We start from the raw sequence: 20786 nt of genomic DNA, 5'->3' as shown, positions 1-20786 counted from the left end.
GAAGTCGATAGATGATTAAAGCTGAAAAGTCAAGGACCAGTGATATAATCATGTAATTTAGAAGCATGAGGGTAACTACTATATGAATCAGCTCAGATCATTGAATTTGTTGTTTCTGGGGGATGGGGAATGGGGAGCGGGAAGTCTTGGGGATATTGCTGTTTGGGCATAGCAACCCGCTCCAGTATTCTTGCCAGGAGAATGCTATGGACAGAGGAGCCTGACTGGCTGTGGTCCACAGGGTCACAAAGAGTCGGACACGACTGAAGCGACTGAGCGTGCAGGCGCGTTGGTCTGGTTTTAAATATACCTTGTAAGTTTATCTCCCTCAAATCCATGTGGATGGCTCAGCCACTGGCTGCATCACCTGGGGCTCTTCAGAACCCTCAAGATCTGGGCCATATCTCCAGTAGGCTTTACTTAGCTGGTCTGGAGGGAAATCTAGACTTCAGGATTTTAAAACATTTTCCCAGAGGAGTCTAAATGTCAGCCACCTTTGAGTACCACCGAAGAAAAGAAAAGGTGGGCATACAGCTTTGATAGAAATTAAAACTAACTTTAAAAGAGATGAATACATAAATAAAGCACACAGGATAGTTCTGAGCATTCTACCGTTCAATATATTAATACTCCCAATGGAGGGGCTTGGCGGGGGAGTCCCAAAGAAGGATGGCCTGTGATGCTCAAGGCCGGTGCCACTCAAACCTTCCAGAATTTGATTCTTATCAGTGCGCCCCACCCCACCCCAAACACACTCATCTCAACCTGAAATTCCTTTAACAGAGGAGAGCTTTTCATAGGGGGTTATGGCTAAAACAGAATACCTGGGAAATGCCAGAGGATTAACTTTACACTGAGGTGTGAATGGCATGCATCTGATCCTTCCTTGGAAGGGTCAGAGGGCAGAGGTCATGAGAGTAATGAGAGCCCGCATTGGAGACGAAGGGGAGGAGGAGAATTGAGGTGGGGGAGGGTGAGAAAAGGGAGACAAAACAAAGAAGTCTAACTCCAAGTCCCTTTTATCGAATTCCAGACAAACGGCCTCTCCCTCTGCTTTCCAGTGAGACCCTCTAAGGAGCCAACGTGAGTCTGTGCGTTAATTAAAGTCCCGGGCTGGTGGCTTTCAGAAAGGAGAGTCTCTGTACCCTATTCTCTCTTCTGGTCCCTGGGTCACCGAGAGCTGTGTTCCAGCTCCTGAAGGAGGGTGGCTGCCTGCCACTTTGGGTCACGTTAGAAGAATGGCGTTATTATGCCGGCCGACATCACTATCTTCCCTGACACATCTACAGGTGTACCCTTCTTACAGTGCCTCTCACAGGTCTCTTTTTCCCCCTCTGCTGTTGGCCTCTTATGGATATAGGAGCCTGCCTGTTATTCACCACGCGGTGTATTGTTACCCTCTTTGATTTGCTGTTGTTTGAACCAGATGCTGTCTGTCGTGTAGCATTTAATCCCTTGAAAGGCTGAAGGATGCAATTTACGTGAATGATGGCTCTTTATAAGAAGGCAAAGTCATATTGTACTTCATGCTTATCTGGAGTAGATTTCCCTGTCTCCACTCCCACCCTAACTAAGAGATAAATGAATCGAGAAGCGCATTTTGGTGGCTTGAAACTGACTGCCCCCTGGGAAATGGCAACACATTCCAGTGATCACTAGGCATCTAGAGGGTTCCGCTGCTGGTTTCTCCTTTCTGCAGAGCCGCCTCAGCTCTATCCTGCATCATAAATCGAGGGGAGGATGAAGCTTGTCTAGAGACATTGTCCTCTTCCTCGTGGCATCCCAAATGTCTTACAGGAACCGACACGGTCAGGAGAGGTTGCTTTTAAAATAAACCTCTGTATGTCGAATCATTTATATATTTTGAATCATTTTTCCTCCATTGACTTTTATTCAAATTTTTAGATATACTGCAGATGGAGTTGATGTGATAAATAAAATCGCCCTTCAAATTATTCAACTAGCATTTTTTTTAAGCCTACAAGAAAACAAGTTAAAAAAAAAAAATCCCACTAGGATGAATGCATCAGAGAAGCTCAGTATAGAAGTGGAACCCTCAGATCAATGGGAGACAATGGCCTTTATTGATTCTTACAGATGCTACAGTTAAAAGTTATGTTGCATCCTCTGAAACCTAAAACATTACACTATACAGACATCAGATCACTCTAATTACCAACATCAGAGAAAAACACATTTTATACAAATAAGCTGAATACGAAAAAAACACTTAAAACAGTGCCCAGCACATAGGAAACACAATCCAGTAAGTCTCTGTCGTACAAATGAATTCTGTTCTGAAAGCCTGTTCCTTAAGTCCAATCTGTTTGTAAGTCCAACAAAGTTAACCTACGTACCTAACACAATCGGCTATATAGTACTGTACTGTAATAGGTTTGTAATGTTTTACACACATAATACATAAAAAGCAAACACACAAAATACAAACATTTTAAATCTTACTGTACAGCACCTTGAGGGCTGTACAGTACGACAGCTGGCATCCAGGGACTGGCATCAAGCAAACAGGGAAGAAGAGTCACTGACTGGAGAAAGGAGACGAGGTAGGGGATGGTAGAGCTGAAGGATCGCCACCAGCAGTAAAAGATGAAGGGCAAGCTAAAGCTTCCGTGTCACTCACGCCTGGTGTTGATGCCATGAACGTTTGCATCTTGAAAGCTCATAGCTTGAAAGGTCATATGTAGGGGACTTACTGTAAACACTTTGACTTGTATGTTATTTTAACGCTGGACCACCATGGAAGTGTTGGATTGAGACTCCACCCTCAGTCCCCATGGTGAGGGCCCAGACCCCATCCAGGTCCTGAGGATCCAGGGCTCCTGGATTCGTCAGGGGGAGAAGACATAGCCCCCAAAGAAGGAGCTATCCATTCCTGGGGGTGTTGGGAGAGGCTGGGAATTTTGCCAAAGGATGGAACCTTCCTTCAGCCTTAGTCCTGAAAACTGGAGGGGTCCCAGAGGAGGGCTTTTCCAGGCAAACGGAGCAGACTGCCTGAGCACGAGGGTATGACAGCAGCTGGAAATCATCATGAGAAGGAAGGATAGGTTTCAGAGAAGAAGGAGGTATGATGAAACTGGAAGGCAAGCAGTAGAAACTGAAGAGTCTTCAGTGTTTCTTGAAAGAGTCTGGACTTTACACCGTGGAAGGATTTTCAGTAGGACTGTTTGTGTATCTGGTGTGTGTGGACTGTCTCAAATCACCATAGCCATAAGGCTTTCTAGAGATTAAGGGACAATTCAAGAGAGAACCAGAGGTTAGATGAACAAGTTGAATATTACAATCATGATCAAGGGCAACCCTGCAACCCAGGGAAGAGGCAGAAAGCAAAGATAAAAGAAGGAAGAAGTTAAGGAAAGGGGAAGTCCTCCAGGAAGGGCGAGGTTGGGTATGATGGGGTGGAATCTTGGAAACTGTGACTGATGCCACTTCCAGGGTGGAGGAGACTGAGAGTGGTCCCCTTACACAGCGTTGGTCAAAGACCCCTTGGATGGGTGTCAGGGAAGACAGGTGGCGTGGCGGGAGGAGGAGAACAAGCCTCTTGAAAATGCAGACTCTTGGGTCCTGCCCCAGGCCTGAGAATCAGCATGTACAGCTCACTCTACCCAGGATTCTTGGGCAACCTAAAGTCTGAGAACGGGTTATCTACATTCAAGGTAGAGAAGGAATGGGCGTCGAGAGAGAACACATATCACACGCTTGCCAGTCAGGGGTGGCCCCCAGCTGAGAGACAGCCTGGATCCTGAAGCCTGGACACTGTGTCACTTGGACACAAGGACATCAGGCCTCTGCTCCTCTGGTCTCTGTGTGATCTGCATCCTAGTCTGTGCTCAGTCTTTTTTTTTTTTTAAGATTTATTTATTTATTTTGGGGGCTCAGCTGGGTCTTTGTTGCAGTGCTTAGTTGCCCAGTGGCACGTGGGATCTTCCTGAACCAGGGATCGAACTGGTGTCCCCTACATTGCAAGGCAGACTCTTAACCACTGGACCACCAGGGAAGCCCTGTGCTCAGTCTTCTTAGCTGTCTCAGAAGACAGCTCTGCACTCTTCTGGAAGTCCAGAAAGAGGAGAAAGGGCCCAGAGCTGGGTTCCAGCCACCACATATCTCTCACTGGCAGTGTGGCCAGGAACTGATCGCTTGACCTCTCTGAGCTTCAAGTTTTCAGAAGGAGACATTGGAATCTGCCGCAGCTGCTTTATTTAGCTTTGGGGCAAGAAGCTTTGCTGTGATGACTCCAAGCGTTTAATAGCAGGGTGGGCATCAAAGGAGTTCCTGGGGTCTTGGGGGAGGTCTATGAGTTTGACCTGAGTGGAGGGTAAATGAGGGCATATTTTGATAAATATATATGTGCATTTTACGGTGTGTCAATTATACTTCAAATTTTTAAAAAAAGGAAGAAGATAAAACATCCTAGTGAAGAGTGGTTGGCCCTGTTTTTGCCTGTGGTGAGGCTTCCAGCAGCCTCTGGGTAGAGCCCAGCCTGGGCCCAGGGAGTCCTGGGCTGCAGTCCCTTCTTCCCAGATGCTCAGAACCCGCTGTCTCAGTGCATGTGGGGTAAAGCAAGGGCTTCCCATGTACTGCCACCGGTAAAGAACCTGCCTGCCAATGCAGGAGACATAAGAGACGCCAGTTCAATACGGAAGATCCCTTGGAGAAGGAAATGGCAACCCACTCCAGCATTCTTGCCTGGAGAAGTCCATGGGCAGGGGAACCTGGCGGGCTACAGCCCATGGGGTCGCAAAGAGTCAGACACGCCTGAAGCGACTGAGCACACACACACCTTTGGCTTTTAGAGACCAACCGGGGGCCCTGATCTCAAGGGAGCGGAGACTCAGAACCAGGGCTGGAGTAGTGATGGGAAACGCAGCCATAAGTGAACACCAGGAGAGCAAAAGCCCCAGGACCCTCTGGCTGAGGGGCTTGAGAATTTCAGAACCAGATATGACTTCATCCGTTGCGCCCTTTGAAAAGGGGGCGTTACTGCGGGGAAGTCTTAGAAGACAGATGCGTGTCCCAGGCCCAGGGCTTCTGCGGCGCAGTGATTTGCACTTGACCCTTGTCCGGGAGCGTCATTTCCCCTTGGCTCCCCGAACAGGGCTCTCTGTTCAGACTGGGGGTTCTGGCGGCGTGGCTGCCTGGCTGCGGCTCAGTGTCCTTAGATATCCACAAGAAAAACATAGCTTTTCTCTCTGAGCCACATGACCTCCCCGGGTGGAACAGAACAGTTACCTAAGAGTTTACGGGACAAACATTACAAACCACCTCCCTGGAGCGGGTGGCAGAGGCCGGCAGGAAGCGTGGAATCTAAGCGGCCACCCTTCCTGCAGAGATGCTGAGAGCAGAGGCTCCAGGCCCACGCTGTCTGACTCCGGAGGCCAGGACCCCGCGGAAGGAGAGAGAAAGAGGCGGGTGAAACCCTGATCAGTCCAAGAGCCAGGGAAGAGGATTCCACTGCTGTTTCTCCTGGGAGCTGCAGGGGTGATTTCAAATTCCTCTTTAGGGCTGCTGTGATTAAGACAATAACTCAAAAGTCTTGGGAAGGGCAGCCAAAGTGAAAAGTTAAGGACCTTAGCCATCCAAATGTTCGCTGTACTTTCCCGCCTGTTCCAAGAGAGGGGACTTTCTACATAAAGGAACAGGGGACATCCCAGATGTGAATAAAGAGCAGGCAGTGTGGGTCATGGAGTGAGATTGTAGCAGACAGCCAGCTAGCAGCACCCCCTGCACCCCGCCCGCCCCCCCCCCCCCTCCGTCGCCCCAAGCATCCATTCAGCATTCCAATTTTTTCCTCTGAAAGTGAAAGTGTTAGTCACTCAGTCGTGTCCAACTCTTTGGGACCCCTATGGACTGTAGCCTGCCGGGTTCCTCTGTCCATGGAATTCTCCAGGCGAGAATACTGGAGTGGGTATCCATTCCCTTCTCCAGGAGATCTTCCCGACCCAGGGGTCAAACCCGGGTCTCCTGCATTGCAGGCAGATTCTTTACCATCTGAGCCATGTGAGAAGCCTTCCACCTAACAGAGCAATAGCTCTCCTTCAAAAGAGCTCAGAAACACTGACTCCCTCTCTGTACTTCTGGGGCCTCTGAGAATCTAAAGTCTCCTCCTGGGTCTCCAAGGGCTCCCACCTTTCTCTGACGGGTTGGAGGGCTTGGCTCATCTTTTATTACTGGAATGCAAATCCCATAGTCACTGTGCTCCCGCCGTGGAGTTGGCTGACCCCTGTGAAATGGCGGTTTTCATCAGAGAAATACCGTGAGCTTGCAATGATATTCAGAAGGTTGTGATTCCAAATCGAGGGAGAAAAATAGTTCAGAGACAGTTAACTTATAGAAAATGGTCTGGGCCTTCTGGGAACAATGGACAAGTTCCTGGTTCCCCATCCAGGGAAGAGCCAGGAGTACAGGCCACCAGCATGTCTAGGGGCGGGGGGTGGGAGGCAGAGGGTGGGGGCGGAGATGGATTTCACAGGAGTTGCCCCACTTCCACACCTCACAGTCTCCACCAGCTCCGATTCTGGGCCTCAACTAATCCTTTCAGCTTCTTCATATACATGCCCACACACAGAGACACACACACACAAACACTCATGCCTTCCACCCATGTCCGTGGTCTGGGGCTGGACTAACACCATGAAGTGTCAGCAAGCGGATTTTACAAACATTACCTCCCAACTGACAGCCTGATGTCTGAAAATATTACCTACTCTGTGTCCCTACAACACTGTCAGTTCACTCGATTGCGTAATCATAGACGAACGTGCCTTACTGCAGCCTCCTGTTTTCCTTCTCGTGTTGGTAACAGAGTCTAAAGGCTGGTTTTAAGACCTGTGGGATAAGATTGATGCCAAAGTACCCAGTGTTTCCATTCATCCAAAGAGCAGGCTGCCTGCAAAACATGTCTAAAATTATCCCTAATTCCAAGTCCTCTCTACACAATCAAGCTCTCCAATATAATAATTCCAAAACCTTTCTTGATTCCTGCTTTTAATAAAGTACATTTACAGAGGATATGAATTCCAGATTTGATTTCAGACTCTGGGGATGTATATTCCTCTTCTGGAACTTGTATATCCGGTCCTGGGGAAAAAAAAAAGAAAAGGGAAAGAGAGAAAGAGAAAGAGAGGGGGAGAGAGTGCAGAGCGTAACAAGCATTTCTTGTATTTCTTCTGTCTTTTGCCCACTGAGCGTGGAGGGGAGAGACGGGCTGATACACAGCATCTGGTTAAAGTCAGGTAAGTAACTCTCCGGGGGGAAAAGCCTGAAGTCAGCTGCCAACCTCTTTCTCTTCCTAATGTGTTTTTGCAGATGGAGGAAAACTGCAGCCAATGCAGAGGTTTCAATTTTAGGAGATACTTGGGAGAAATGAGAGAGACGGAAACACTTTGTTCTGTCACTATCCTGTTAGCTGGGTGCCGACCGGAACACTTGGCATCATGGGCAGAGGGTAGACTTTGACCAGCCCCAAGCCCCCACCAGGTGCAAATATGCCAAAGGGACTTCTCCAGCCAGAAGATTCCCCTGAATGAAGGCTGAAGGTATGACCAGGACCAGAACGGGAAACTGAAGCCTGTTTCTGAGCATACATACCTTTCAGCAGGGCTCCCCCGGTCCGAGTGCATGGGCGCCCCCCTCTTGTTCCTAGGAGGGGCTCACAGCCCTGCGAGAGGAGCAGGGAGCTGGGGTCAAAAGGTCTAACTCCTGTGTGTGTGTGTGTGTTTCACTATTTATTTTTATTTATTTATTTGGCTGCACTGCATCTTGGTTGTAGCATGCAGGATCTCAGTCTTCATTGCAGCCTGTGGGATCTTTAGTTGCAGCATGTGGGAATAAGTTCCCTGACCAGGAGTCGAACCCAGGCCCCCTGCATTGGAAGCGCAGGGTCTTAGCCACTGGACCACCAGGGAAGTTTCCCTCTTGTAGGTTTGTACCCTATGCTTCTTGACTGTGGATGAGACATTTCATCCCCAGACCTTGGATTCTGCACCATGTACAATGGAGACCATAATAAACACTTCACCTGGTCCCAAGGTTCCCGTGAGCCTTTTCCTACACACGACGGAGGAGCTCGTGTCGGGGAGCAAAGTCACCAAAGTGCCCACTGTCCTCTGAGTCGAGTATGGAAGATTTGACGAAATGCTGGGAGCTTTTCAATAAGCCCCTGTCCCACTGTGAGGTGGGATACCGGGTTTACGCCAGCCCTGTAATCTTAGCCCAATTCCACAGTTGGGAGCAGTTTTCTGCAGATAATTCAGTCTCTGCCTGAGTGTGTGAGCGGGACTCGCTGTGTTCCCGGGAGTGGAGGGGAGCAGGCTCGAGTCCACACAGGGTTGCTGGATCCTCATTGTGTCTGCTACAGGGTGGCTGGTCTGGGACGTTCCCTGGACTGTTGACCACTGAAGTTCTGCTTGCCCCATTCCTTGGCTTCAGGCCAGTGTTTGTTGCTGGGTTGGGCGGTTCGTTTTCTGTCTTGACTGAACTGGAGCCCTGCCTCCTTTATCCCCTGGTTTGGCCTGGGGGTCTCCGTTGGTGCCTTGAGCCCCTGGGCCGCCCCTGGAGTGTGGGCCCCTGGGTCTCCCTTGGTGCTGAGCCCCTGGCTCTAGTCGTGAGGTCAGGGCCCAGGCCGTTCATTCTGCAACCCCTAGCCCACAGCGCCATCTTGCCCCCACCATGGTCATTCCTCTCTGGTATGTGCTCTGGCCAGGTTCCACCCAGCATCTGTGCCTCCCCGCTCCAGGGTCACCCAGGAGATTCCAAGTTCTTTCCATACCACACAGGAAGTGAGGGTAGCTCGGGAAAGCTAAATGCTAGCCCTTCCACTGTCTGACCACAGAGTACTGCTGAATTTACTCTGATGTGGCCACTCCCACATGGGTGTGGGGAGCCTGTGTTTCATGCAGTCTAAAACGAGGAAGAGGATTTGTGTTGATGAGATGGTTGAATGGCCTCACCAACTCCATGGACATGTGTTTGGGCAGACTCCAAGAGATAGTGAAGGCCAAGGAAGCATGCTGCAGTCCATGGGGTCACAAAGAGTTGGGCACAACTTAGCGACTGAACATCTAACACACTTCCCGCTCAGAGTAGCCCAGAGACAGAAAATCAAGATGAATGTCTCTCCAGCCTCTGTCTTCTTTCTTCTCTTGGTCCCTTGGGACCAGAAATGGGCACGCTTCCTGCCTCTACAATTCAAACCTCCTAGTCTAGTTGTCTTTGCAGTCCCATGGACTGTAGCCTGCCAGGTTCTTCTGTCCATGGAACTTTCCAAGGAAGAATACTGGAGTGGTTTGCCATTTCCTCCTCCAGGGGATCTTCCCAACCCAGGAATGGAACCTGGGTCTTTTGGGTCTCCTGCTTTGGCAAGCAGGTTCTTTAACACTAGTTCCACATGGGAAGCCCTAGTTGTCACTGCAAAACCAGTTCTCATCTGCATGGAAGCAGTTCCAGGATCTGAGTCCTACCTACAAGCTTGGCTCTTTAGCAAGTTATGCTAAATGGGAGCTAAATAAATTTAGAAAATCGTATTTCTCTCTCAAGAAAACCTAGTTTTTACCTCTGTTATGCCTATAAAATACCCATTTGGGGTCAGGATAACCAGCATATTACCTTTTTTTTTTTTTTGCATTCATGCTGTTGAAGTCTGAAGGTAGGCTTATGTCTCTGAGAAAATGGGAAAGTGAAGGGATAGATCAACCCATGAAACACAAAAATGAAAAGTGTGTTAGTAGTATTCCAGACATGTCATCCCTCTTCCAACCAGATAACCTTTGGCACTCTTTCCAACTCAGAAGAATTCAACTCTTAAGATGGAGCTTAAGAGCACAGTTTGGAAAGTATGACATAGTTTCCAAATGTGTCCATACATACTAACTCGATTCTTTCTGCTATTAGATTTCCAAAGTACTGGTCCCTCTGAAATCTGCCTGAGGCAACTTGAACTTGGATGAATGGCCATTAAACATGCTGATGCTGAACAAAGCTGCACAGCGTCCAGTGACTTCTCTGCTGGTAAAAACCGTCTCATGATTTATTCTAAAACATCGGCCTTGAGCTACTTTCCATTCTCTAATGTATTACTTTGGAGATTATAAATCAGAGTCTACTTGCTGTGGGCTTTCACTTGGACAACTCACTTGACCCGCCCCCCACCCCCCACCCAGTCATTGTACCTCTTTAGGCAAGAGCCCACTGGGAAAGGAATCAGAAAAAATGGGTTCCTCAACTGCTCGAATTGGGCAAACAACAACTCTACTGCAGAAAACGAATTGACCAGCTTGTAATTTCCTGACCTTCTCATGAATTTGATGCTGGCATCTAGTGTTGGAGAATTAACCCATGTCAAGCAAGGCCACTGGATTGCTCATCAGAGCCACTAAATCAACTCATGCTCATTTGCCACCAGGTCCCTCCACCAAGCGAGATCCGTCCACCAAAGGAGCACCGTCTCTGAGTCCAGGACTATATTATGCCCAGTAAGGATCATGAAAAAAAGTAGGGCAGAGTCCTTGACCTGAGAAACTCCCAGTCTAGTGGAGGAGGTAAACAGTGAGACAACGAGAAAACAAAATTAAACACTGAACTTCGTGGCACCTTCTGTGGGGACAATAGGAATCCAAGAAGGAGGAATAGCCCAAGGAGACTCCATAGACAGGTGGGATGTCTAGACTGGGCTATAAACAGGAGAGAAGAGCAATAATGAGATGAGGAGAATAACAGTGAAGTCACAAGATGGGAAGATGGGTGTGTGCATGTGGGCTGGGGACTGTGAGGAGCCCCACTTGGCAAGAGGAGAAGGAAGAGACAGAGAATTGATAGGAAAATGGCTGTGTAGGACTCTCCTGGGGGTCCAGTGGTTAAAACTCCACGCTTCCAATGCAGCGGCTGTGAGTTCAATCCCTGGTCAGGAAACTAGAATCCCACGTGCCATGCGGGGAAGTCAAAAGGCAAAAATAAATAGATAATTTAAAAAATGGCTGGAAAATGGAGGCTCTAGATGATGAAGATGCAAACCAGAGGGCTTGTGATAGACAGTGGGGCACCATGTGTAGGAACATAGCATGGGATAAGATGGGATGAAGATCCTATGCTTTTAGGATGCGTGGGGACAAGATAGACTATATTGTGGGAAGTGTCTGAAGCTGGAGGGGCCACTGTCTAGTTACTTGACTAGACAGTGTGAAGAGAAGGAGGGAAGAGGGAAAAGCAAGTTCTAGATACATACACAACCATGAAATAGGAATTGCTGATAATTGACTGGATAAGGGACACAAGGGAGAAGGAACTTCGTGGTTTTTAGTATTGGAAATAGGAGCAATAGTGGTGCCATTGTGAAGAAAGCCCTGAGGGACTTCCCTGGTGGTCCAGTGGTTAAGACTCTGCACTTCCACTGCAGGGGTCACAGGTTCAATCCCTGACTGGGAAACCACCATCCCACGTGCCACGGAGTACAGCCTGAAAAGAAAGAAAGAAGGATCCCCATCTCATAGCAGAGTGTTTGGTTTATTTCTATTGTTGATCGGTTATTTCTATTGGTTCTAGATTGACCTCATAGACGAAATAATCCCCATGGACCCAAACGATGCCAAACATCTTGGCAATGTGGACGGCTCTGTCTCCAGCAACTGGACCTATGGTTCTTCAAAAAACAGCACAAGAAGTTATACACCTGCCTATCTCAGCAGAAGGATGCAGGTGGGAGGCTCTAGAGCGTGCAGTTTTCAAATCCCTGCTACTTACTAGCTATGTGGTTTGGGAAAGTTGCAGAAACCTCTTTGTGTTCCTTCGTGTATCACAATGGGGATAATAATGACCACCTCATAAACGAGGACATTCATGTCAAGCACTCGATGTACAATGACTCAGCTTAGTCATAACTCAACAGTGCTAGCTGTACTTCATTCCCATCAAATAAAACAATAAGCACTTAAACAATTTATAAAATTCCAAGCTTTTAAGAGAGGGTAAGATTTTTTGTAGACACAGTGGGATGGATTGGAAAAAGTACTGGACTTGGAGTCTGTCTTAACCTTATGTCCAACGGCCATCAGTTCTGTTACCCAAGGTAAGCCTGTTAACTGCCAAGAAGTCTCAGTTTATTTGCTTAATGTCAATAATAACGCACGTCCTGCCTTGCTATATGATTCTGAAAGTAAAAGAGATGGTTCATGTGAAGTTATCTGGCAGAAACTAAATGCTTTGCAAAGGAAAAGTATCAATTAGTTGTTGTTATCATTAGTATGTTAAAGAACCCGTCCTTCATTTATCTGTGATGGTCAGAATGAAGACTCAGTTCACTGGAAAGGCTTTCACCGTGTCTCAAAATAGCATTCCAGAAAAGTCTTATTTACACAGGTTCCGTGATTTAATTGCCTCTGAGGACGTGGAGCAGCCCCTTGAAGAGAAGTGAAGTCTTGGGTTACTTTACGTTGGCCTGGGCTTTAGAAGTGGGTGGCAGTGACTCTGAATAGAATCACTGTTGAGCTGTACACATTTATGATTTATTTTGGTTAGAGCAACCCTCAGGGTGGGGTGGGATTTGGTGCGGTGGCAGTAGCCTGGTCTGGTCAATGATTAATCTGGGAATTTCCAGCTGTCCTCAGCCCTTTTAGGAAAAGCCCCAGCTGTCTTCAGAGCTAATGAATGTCCATCCTGAATGAATCTCCTGGAAGTTGCCCACCCCCGGTTCTCCGGGGCCCAGCAATGCTGAGTGGTTAGTATGGATGGCTCATAGGAAAACAAAGCTTTGAAAGGCAGGACAGAAACAAATTCTGACTTGACCTCAAGCTGCTCCCGAAGCCCAGGGTTCATGTTTCCCAGGCTGCACATCAATCTCAGCTCCCCAGGCTGGCGAGGTGGGAACAGAGTTCACAGCGCCCTTCAATCAGGGCTGGTGCTGGAGGCAGCAAGGACGAGCCGCTCATTATGTGAGCGAGTTAGGAGTCTGTTTCTTTAGTCTTTCTGTGTTCCTTTACAGAACTTAGTTTGACAATGGCCTTGGACCAGCATGAAGCAACGATTCTGAGGCGACATCATCTTCACCTGGCATTTCAGAAAGACACCCCTTGCATGCCCACTTCCTTTCCTTACATTGTTTATCTCTGCAGCTTCAATCTTCTAGAGGCGATATTGATTTACTGAGAGGCTCAATTTAGGTGATGAAAATTCTAACTGTTGCTGGTGAAGAGGGCACATGCCTCCTAGCTTTTGCTCTCAATATCCACTTGGTGTGGCCATTGTGCTACACCTCAGCCGTAGGACCAACCTGAAGTCAGAGGAATGCGTTCCACCCTCGAGGTGCCAGTCACAGCTCCACATGCCAACACACAGCCTTGGCCTTCTTCCCTGGGGCCTGTGGCATCATCAGTGGATAGATCTTGCTTCAGTTTGGCCCAGGCCTTGGGGATCCGAGCACATGGATCTTCCTGCCATTTCTGGTTCCCAAGAATCCTCATATCAGCAACCTTTGGGAATAAAGTGCTTTTAGAGCACCTGAAAAATAGAAAGTAGATGGCACAAGTGGTAAAGAAGCCACCTGCCAACGCAGGGGATGGTGAGAGAAACAGGTTTGATCCCTGGATCGGGAAGATCCCCTGGAGAAAGGCATGGCAACTCACTCTAGTATTCATGCCTGGAGAATCCCAAGGATGGAGGAGCCAGGCAGGCTACAGTCCATAGGGTCATAAAGAATCAGACATGACTGAAGTGACTTAGCACGCACACACACACATGGTACATTTGTGTGGGACTCTTTCATTTCACGGAATATCAAGGTGAGATTTGGATATTATAATTAAAGTACATGTTTCATGCTGTTAACATGGATCAAAAGATAAGGAACCACTAAGTAGGTTCTTGCCACTGGTTTTCAACTGATACTCTTTGCTCTCTCCAAATCCTTTAATTAATGTTTCAGGAGGGGGTCAGAAATCTGCCTTCTAGGGATTTCCTTGGTGGTCCAGTGGTTAAGAAACTGCCTTGCAATGCAGGGGATGCGAGTTCGATCCCTGGTCCAGGAAGATCCCACATGCCTCGGGGCAACTGAGCCCATGCCCTGAAACTACTTGGAGCACCACAGTGAAGATCCCACGAGCCACGGCTAGGACCCGACGCAGCCAGGTAAATGAATACTTTCTAAAAAAGAAATCTGCCTTCTACTCTAAAAGCATAAGCATTTCTTTGTAAGTATATTACATTCAAAATGAAAATATATATGCATTTGAAATTTATCTCTGTTTAAGTGGACTCATCACATTAACATCCGGTGTGATTACTGTCTTTCCCGCATTCCTGGCAATGAAGCTGTAGTCTTTGCTCTTCCAGCAGCGTGGATTTAGACAGAGGGAGCAGAGTGAGCTGAGGGATTTATAAGAAAATCCCATTTCTCTTGCATCACGAGGTTTTCGGTAAAGGAAACTGCACCTTTTTGATTCTGAAAATAGCTACCTTGTAAAAATTAAAAACCCTGAGAGGCTCTAGCATTAAAGCTCTGCTAAGTAGCAAAGGAGCAAAAACCGATTTGGTCCCAGTGAATCCTTTCGTCTCAAAGCGGCCAGACATCTAGCTCTGCATTCCCGATGAATTCGGAGAAGTCTATTTCTGCAAAGACAATTTTATACAGCAATTCCAGTCCAGGGAATCACGAGAGGATGAGCCATTATCTTTTCTTCTTGAATAAGAAGGCAGTTTGGCACCATGATGAATATGGTTACATGCAGCCTTCTGCTGCTGTGGGCTGAAGACCACCTCATTCCAGGCCGGCCAGACAGAAGACGGATAGTAACATTGACTCTCAGATGCTACAAACCATGTTGTCGGCAACGGCAAAAGGACAGCTTCCCTCATTCTCTTCCAGGTGCCTCTCCATCCAGGAGACTGGAATGTTCCTGGATTTTGAGAGGGTCGCTGGATATTTTCAGGTTTAAAAATGAACAGAGCAGCAACCCTTTCACTGGGTTGCTAATCATTCACAGGGAGTATTTCTTAGAGCCTCAGATGCAGGCTGTGTGAGTATGTCTTAACTCCCTTGTGGATGGTCAGCCCTTGGAGATCTATGCAAAGAAAATCAATACGGTCCAGTAAATAAACTCTCATTATGGTTGAACATCTTAGCATTTAAAGTGATCAAGGGGGACTTCCCTGGTGGTCTGGGGGTTAAGAATCTGCCTTGCAGGGCAGGAGACAGGTTTGATCCCTGGCTGGGGAACTAAGATCCCACAGGCTGAATAGCAACTAAGCCTGGCATGGCAACTAGAGAGCCTGTGCGCTGTTATCAAAGATCCTGCGTGTGCAACTAAGACCCGATGCAGCCAAGTAAATAAAAATATTTTTTTAAAAATAAAGCGACCTACGAATCTTCTTTCACTTTCTAAAGACATACTGCTGACTGACACAGCTTCTGAACCAGGGAGGTCAGAGAAGCAGTCTACTGGAACGTCTTTAGTCTTTGGAGTCTGGTTGACCTTGGTCTGGAGTCTGGGGTCTGGATGAGCAGCTCCAGAGCCGGAGTGTCCTCTGAAGCTCTGCCTTCCTCCTAGCCTCCCAGAGTAGACTGCAGTCACCTTGAACTTGACCATCTGAATTGCTGCTCCTCCCTGCAAATGTTCCTCTAGTCTTTCACTACAGACTGCCTTGGCCAACTCCCAGTGACAGGTCTACAGGTGACTGGCAGACCACTTTCTGTGTCACAGATGTTTATGAAAGTGGACATGTTAGTCCCTCAGTCATGTTCGACTCTTTTGCAGCCCCCTTTACTGTAACCTGCCAGTCTCCCCTGTCCATGGGATTCTCCAGGCAAGAATTCTGGACTGGGTTGCCATCCCCTTCTCCAGGGAATTTTTTCCCAAACCAGGGATCAAACCCGGGTCTCCTGCATTGCAGACAGATTCTTTACCATCTGAGCTACCAGGAAAAGGCCACTAATGTTTATGGGAGAATTGTATTAGAATAAATTAGGTTGCTCTGTGATAACAAATGAACCTCAAGATCCCATTGCTGAACACAAAAAAGATTTATTTCTTGCGTGTGCCTTATGTCCATTGCCAAGTCAAGGATGTTGGGTACGTGTGCGGGGAAAATTCCATTCCACAGTCACTCAAGCATCCAGGCTGATGGAGGCTGTACCCTCTGTAACTGTAACATCTAGAACACATTACTCCTTTGGTCTCCAGGGAAGAGAGAGGCTGAATGTCTCACCTGCTCTTCAATGCTGGGGAGTGAGGGGGGTCACTCCAGCTCACCCCCCATTGGTCTAAACTGGTCATGTGACCCCACCAGCCCCAGAAGGCTGGGCGGTCCTGTTTCCTACATGCCTGGAAGGTAAGGAGACCCAGATGGTGTGTGCACAGAATGTCTAGCAAGGCCTGTGCTTTTGTTTCAAGCACGACTTATTTATTTGCTTATTGTATTGAATAAACAGCAGGCACCGCAGGGCAGATCTCATCCAGAACAACGACAAGTTTCTCGAAGCCCAGTTAGCTTGTCTCTGTCACCTCAAGCAGGGACATGCAGGGTCCAGAGGGGTTTCTTTTTTCCTCCCACCGAGGAGGTCAGAAACCAAAAATATTTTGAGGCGCACCATCTCAGAGAGCCAAGCTACACAGCAGCGACTCAGAAACCCTGAGGAGTGGGACCTGCCCTGAAACAGCCCCCTGCTAATTAGCCCCATGGTCGTTTGCGGTCCTGTCCACCCGCAGGCATGCAGATTCAGCCCGCGTCTGCGCTCAGAATTCGTCTGTAGCCAGGCAGGCTGTGCCAGTTCTGAGATGCCAGAGGTTAACTTACTGGAACAACCACCACATCAAAAAGCCTGTCACATGACAGCACCAGGGAGCTCAAACCCCACATCAGAACGCCTTGGCTAGTGTGGAAGTCCTGAAATGCAATGTGTATTCTTCATTGGGAATTAAGACCATGTGGGTTCATCCTAAGTATAGCCAACCCTGGATGTGTTTTTAATTAGGCATTGAGACACTTGAGCGTTAGTGGCCAGAACTGACCTGGCTACAAGTTGGAGGCCACAGGGACCCCGTCTAATGTCTGAGAACTTATATTACTTGAACACAGTAGGTGCTAAAAGAGGCTTTTCTTCGTAATGATGTTATGTTGCGTGACTTATGATGGTAGGGATAAAACTCGGTTGAATTTCCTCTGCCAGTTTTTTTAGAGGATGAAGACACAAGGCCACTTAACTTCTTGGCAGAGAGTAGAAAAGACTGATCATTTTCAGGCTCTGAGACCCATCCGCAAACTTACTTACTTACCAACAATAATAACTTGTAAAGATTTATGGTATGCTTCTCAGTCCAAAGGTACTGTTTGAAGAACTTTACACAGATTATTTTATTCAATCCTCACAATTACCTCTGAGGTATAATTACTGTCCTTTCTATACAAATGAGGAGACTTTAAACGAGGGCTTTAAAAGTTCAAGGAACTTGTCTAGAATCACAACTTCAAGTAGTGGAGGTGGGTTCTAACTTAAGCCTGTATGATTGCAAAGCACATGTGTGTTTCAAAATAACTGCCTTTACACAATACAGCTCATAGAAAAAACTTTAAATACAAAAATGAAGAGGGAATGAAATACGTATCATTTGTAATCCACCATGCAGAGATATAAACTGTCATAATTTGGTGCATGTGTATCTTGGATTTTTCCTACTCTGATGTTACTCACAAGTGACTTGAAATTCCTTAGGTTAGTCTTGTTCTTGGGTTGGATCTGCCTTCAGTTCATGTCAATGTTGCCCCAAATTTTCCCTCAAAGAAAACAATCCAACACCCATAAGAATTTCTATAGGTAATATAGACATTTTAACAATGTTCATTCTTCCAATCCATGAACACAGAATGTCTTTCCATTTATTTGTCTCTTCCTCAATTTCTTTCAACAGTATTATGTCGTTTTCACTGCACAAGTCTTTCACGTTCTTGGTTAAGTTTATTCCTAGGTGCTTCGATCTTTTTGGTGCAACTGTAAATGGAATTGTTTCCTTAATTCCTCTTCCTGCTAGCTCATTGTTAGCATATAGAAACACAACAGATTTTTTGGTATATAGATTCCTTAACCAGAAACTTTTCTACATTTATTATTTCTAATAGGATTTTTGATGGAGTCTTTGGGATTCTCGACATATAAAATCATATCATCTGCAAATAGTGACATTTTTACTTCTTCCTCTCCATTTGGATGGCTCTTATTCCTTTCTTCTTGCCTAATTGTTCAGTTAAGGACTTCTGATACTGTGTTGAATAAGAGTGGCAGGAGTGGGAGTCCTTGTTCCTGATCTTAGAGGGATAGCTCTTGACTTTTCACCATTGAGTATGATATTAGCTATGGGTTTGTCACATATGACCTTTATTATCTTGAAGTACATTTATTCTATATCTATTTTATTGAGAGTTTTTATGATAAATGAGTGTTGAATCTTGTGAAATGCTTTTTGTGCATATATTGAGATGATTTTATGGTTTTTTTTCCTTACTTTTGTTCATGTGGTATATATCATGTTGATTGATTTGTAGATGTTGAACCATCCTTATATCCCTGGAATAAATCCTACTTAACCATGATGTATGATCCTTTTAATGTATCGCTGTATTCAGTTTGCTAATTTCTATAGCTATGTTCATCAGAGATATTGGCCTGTAATTTTCTTTTTTTGTGTTGTCTTCATCTGGTTTTGGCATTAGGGTGAAGTTGGCCTCCTAATATGAGTTAATAAGCATTCCCTATTTTTTTTTTAAGAAAAGTTTAGATGGATAGATATTGGATATTCTTGGAGTAAAAGAAGAAAGTAAAAGAATTTTGGTAAAATTCACCTGTAGAGCTATCTGATCCTGGACTTTTTTTTCCAGGAGCCTTTCAATCACTGTTTTAGTCTCTGTACTAAAATGGGCAAAGAAGGTGAATAGACAGTCTTCCAAAGAAGATATGCAGATGGCCAACAGATACATGAAAAAATGTTCAACATAATTAACTATTGGGCAAATGCAAATCAAAATCACATGAGCTATCACTTTACACCTGTTAGACTGGTTATTATCAAAAAGGCAAAAAAAGAAAAAACAGGAGTTGACAAGGCTGTGGGAAAAAGGTGCCCTCATACACTGTTGGTGGGAATGTAAATTGGTACACTCACTATGGAATACAGTATGGTGATTCTCAAAAAATTAAGAATAGAACAACCATATGAGCCAACTATCCCACTTCTGGGTATTTATCCAAATAATATTAAAACACTAATTTGAAAAGAGGTGTACTTTATGTTTATTGCAGGATTATTTACAATAGCTCAGATATGGAAACAACCTAAGAGCCCAACAGTGAATGAATGGATAAAGAAGACGTGAGGCACACACACTCACATACACACACCACACAAACCCCCGCCAAACACACACACACCCACACACATCACACACACCCCTAAACACACCCACACACACCCACACATACACCCCACACCACACACACACACCCACACTCACACACTCACACCCACACTCACACACCCACACACACCACTCACACCCCACACACACACACTCACACACACACTCACCCACACACACATACACACACACACACACTCCCACACACACAGCCCCCACACACACATACACACACACTCACACACATACACCCCCACACACTCACACACACACACCACACATGCCCATACACCCCCACACCACACACACATACCCACACACACTCCTACACTCACACCCACACACACCACACACCCCCCACATCCCCATACACCCCCACACAACCCCCCGACACACCCCTACACACACACAGACACATACCACACCCTCTACATCCCCATACACCCCCACACCTCCCCCACACACCCCTACACACACACAAACACCACCCCTCCCACATACACCCCCACACCACACACTCACATATACCCCCACACCCCCACACACACCCCTACACCCACACATCACACACCCCCCGTTACCCCCATATACCCCCACACCACACACACACACACCCCAACATACCCCACACACCTACAGCCACACAACACACACCCCCTGTCACCCCCATACATCCCCACACCACACACACACCTACACCCACACACCACACACACCCCTGTCACCCCCATTCACCCACACACCACACACACACACACACACATCCACATCCCCATACACCCCCCCACACCCCCACACACAGGAATATTACTCAGTCATTAAAAAGATGAAATGTTCCATTTGTGACAATATTGAGGGTATTACGCAAAGAGAAATGAGTCAGACAAAGACAAATACTATATCAACACATTCATATATGTAGTAGGAAAAAATCTAATTAACAAACCAAACCAGAGGAAAACAACACATAAATACAGGGGACAGAATAGAGGGGAAGGGGTGAGAGAGAAGGTGAAATGGATGAAGGAGATCAACTGTATGGTGATAGAAACTTAATTATGGTGGTGAGCACACTATAGTGTATACAGGAATCAAAATATCATGCTGTACACATGAAGCTTATATAATACTGTAAATCAATGCTACCTCAACAAAAATAAATTTTGAAAAAGAACTGCCAAATAACACAGATTTTACTGAAGGTTTTAGGGCAACCTGGAAGAGATTCCTGCAGCCCACCTAGGAAAACTATCCTCCACCCACACCTTTAAACAAGTCACCCTCTCTGCTTCTGCTGCCTTCCAACATCTCTTCCTTTTCTCATGAAAAAAAAAAAAAAATCACCTTTTTATTACCTTACTTTTTCTAATGTGCACACT

The 20786-nt window shown here is 46.5% G+C and overlaps 1 long non-coding RNA gene and 1 other non-coding gene across 4 annotated transcripts; both read left to right on the top strand.

Annotated features, from left to right (window-relative positions):
* The first annotated feature begins 7020 nt into the window (after positions 1–7020).
* Positions 7021–15775, top strand: LOC123330155. Of its 3 annotated transcripts, XR_006545866.2 has the most exons (4): positions 7021–7553; positions 9907–10023; positions 11554–11706; positions 13928–15775. It is a non-coding gene; the product is annotated as an uncharacterized LOC123330155 (long non-coding RNA). The 3 variants fall into 3 exon arrangements; XR_006545862.2 differs by lacking the exon at positions 13928–15775 and having other exon boundaries at positions 7021–7250; positions 11554–13555; XR_006545858.2 differs by lacking the exon at positions 13928–15775 and having other exon boundaries at positions 11554–13555.
* On the top strand, positions 11365–11437 carry TRNAG-UCC. Its single transcript has one exon. It is a non-coding gene; the product is annotated as a tRNA-Gly (tRNA).
* Positions 15776–20786: the final 5011 nt, after the last annotated feature.

This window comes from Bubalus bubalis, chromosome 1 (assembly GCF_019923935.1).
Source record: "Bubalus bubalis isolate 160015118507 breed Murrah chromosome 1, NDDB_SH_1, whole genome shotgun sequence".
Lineage (NCBI taxonomy): Eukaryota > Metazoa > Chordata > Mammalia > Artiodactyla > Bovidae > Bubalus > Bubalus bubalis.
Note: the sequence above shows the minus strand (reverse complement) of the source record. Positions and strands in the feature narration are given on the sequence as shown.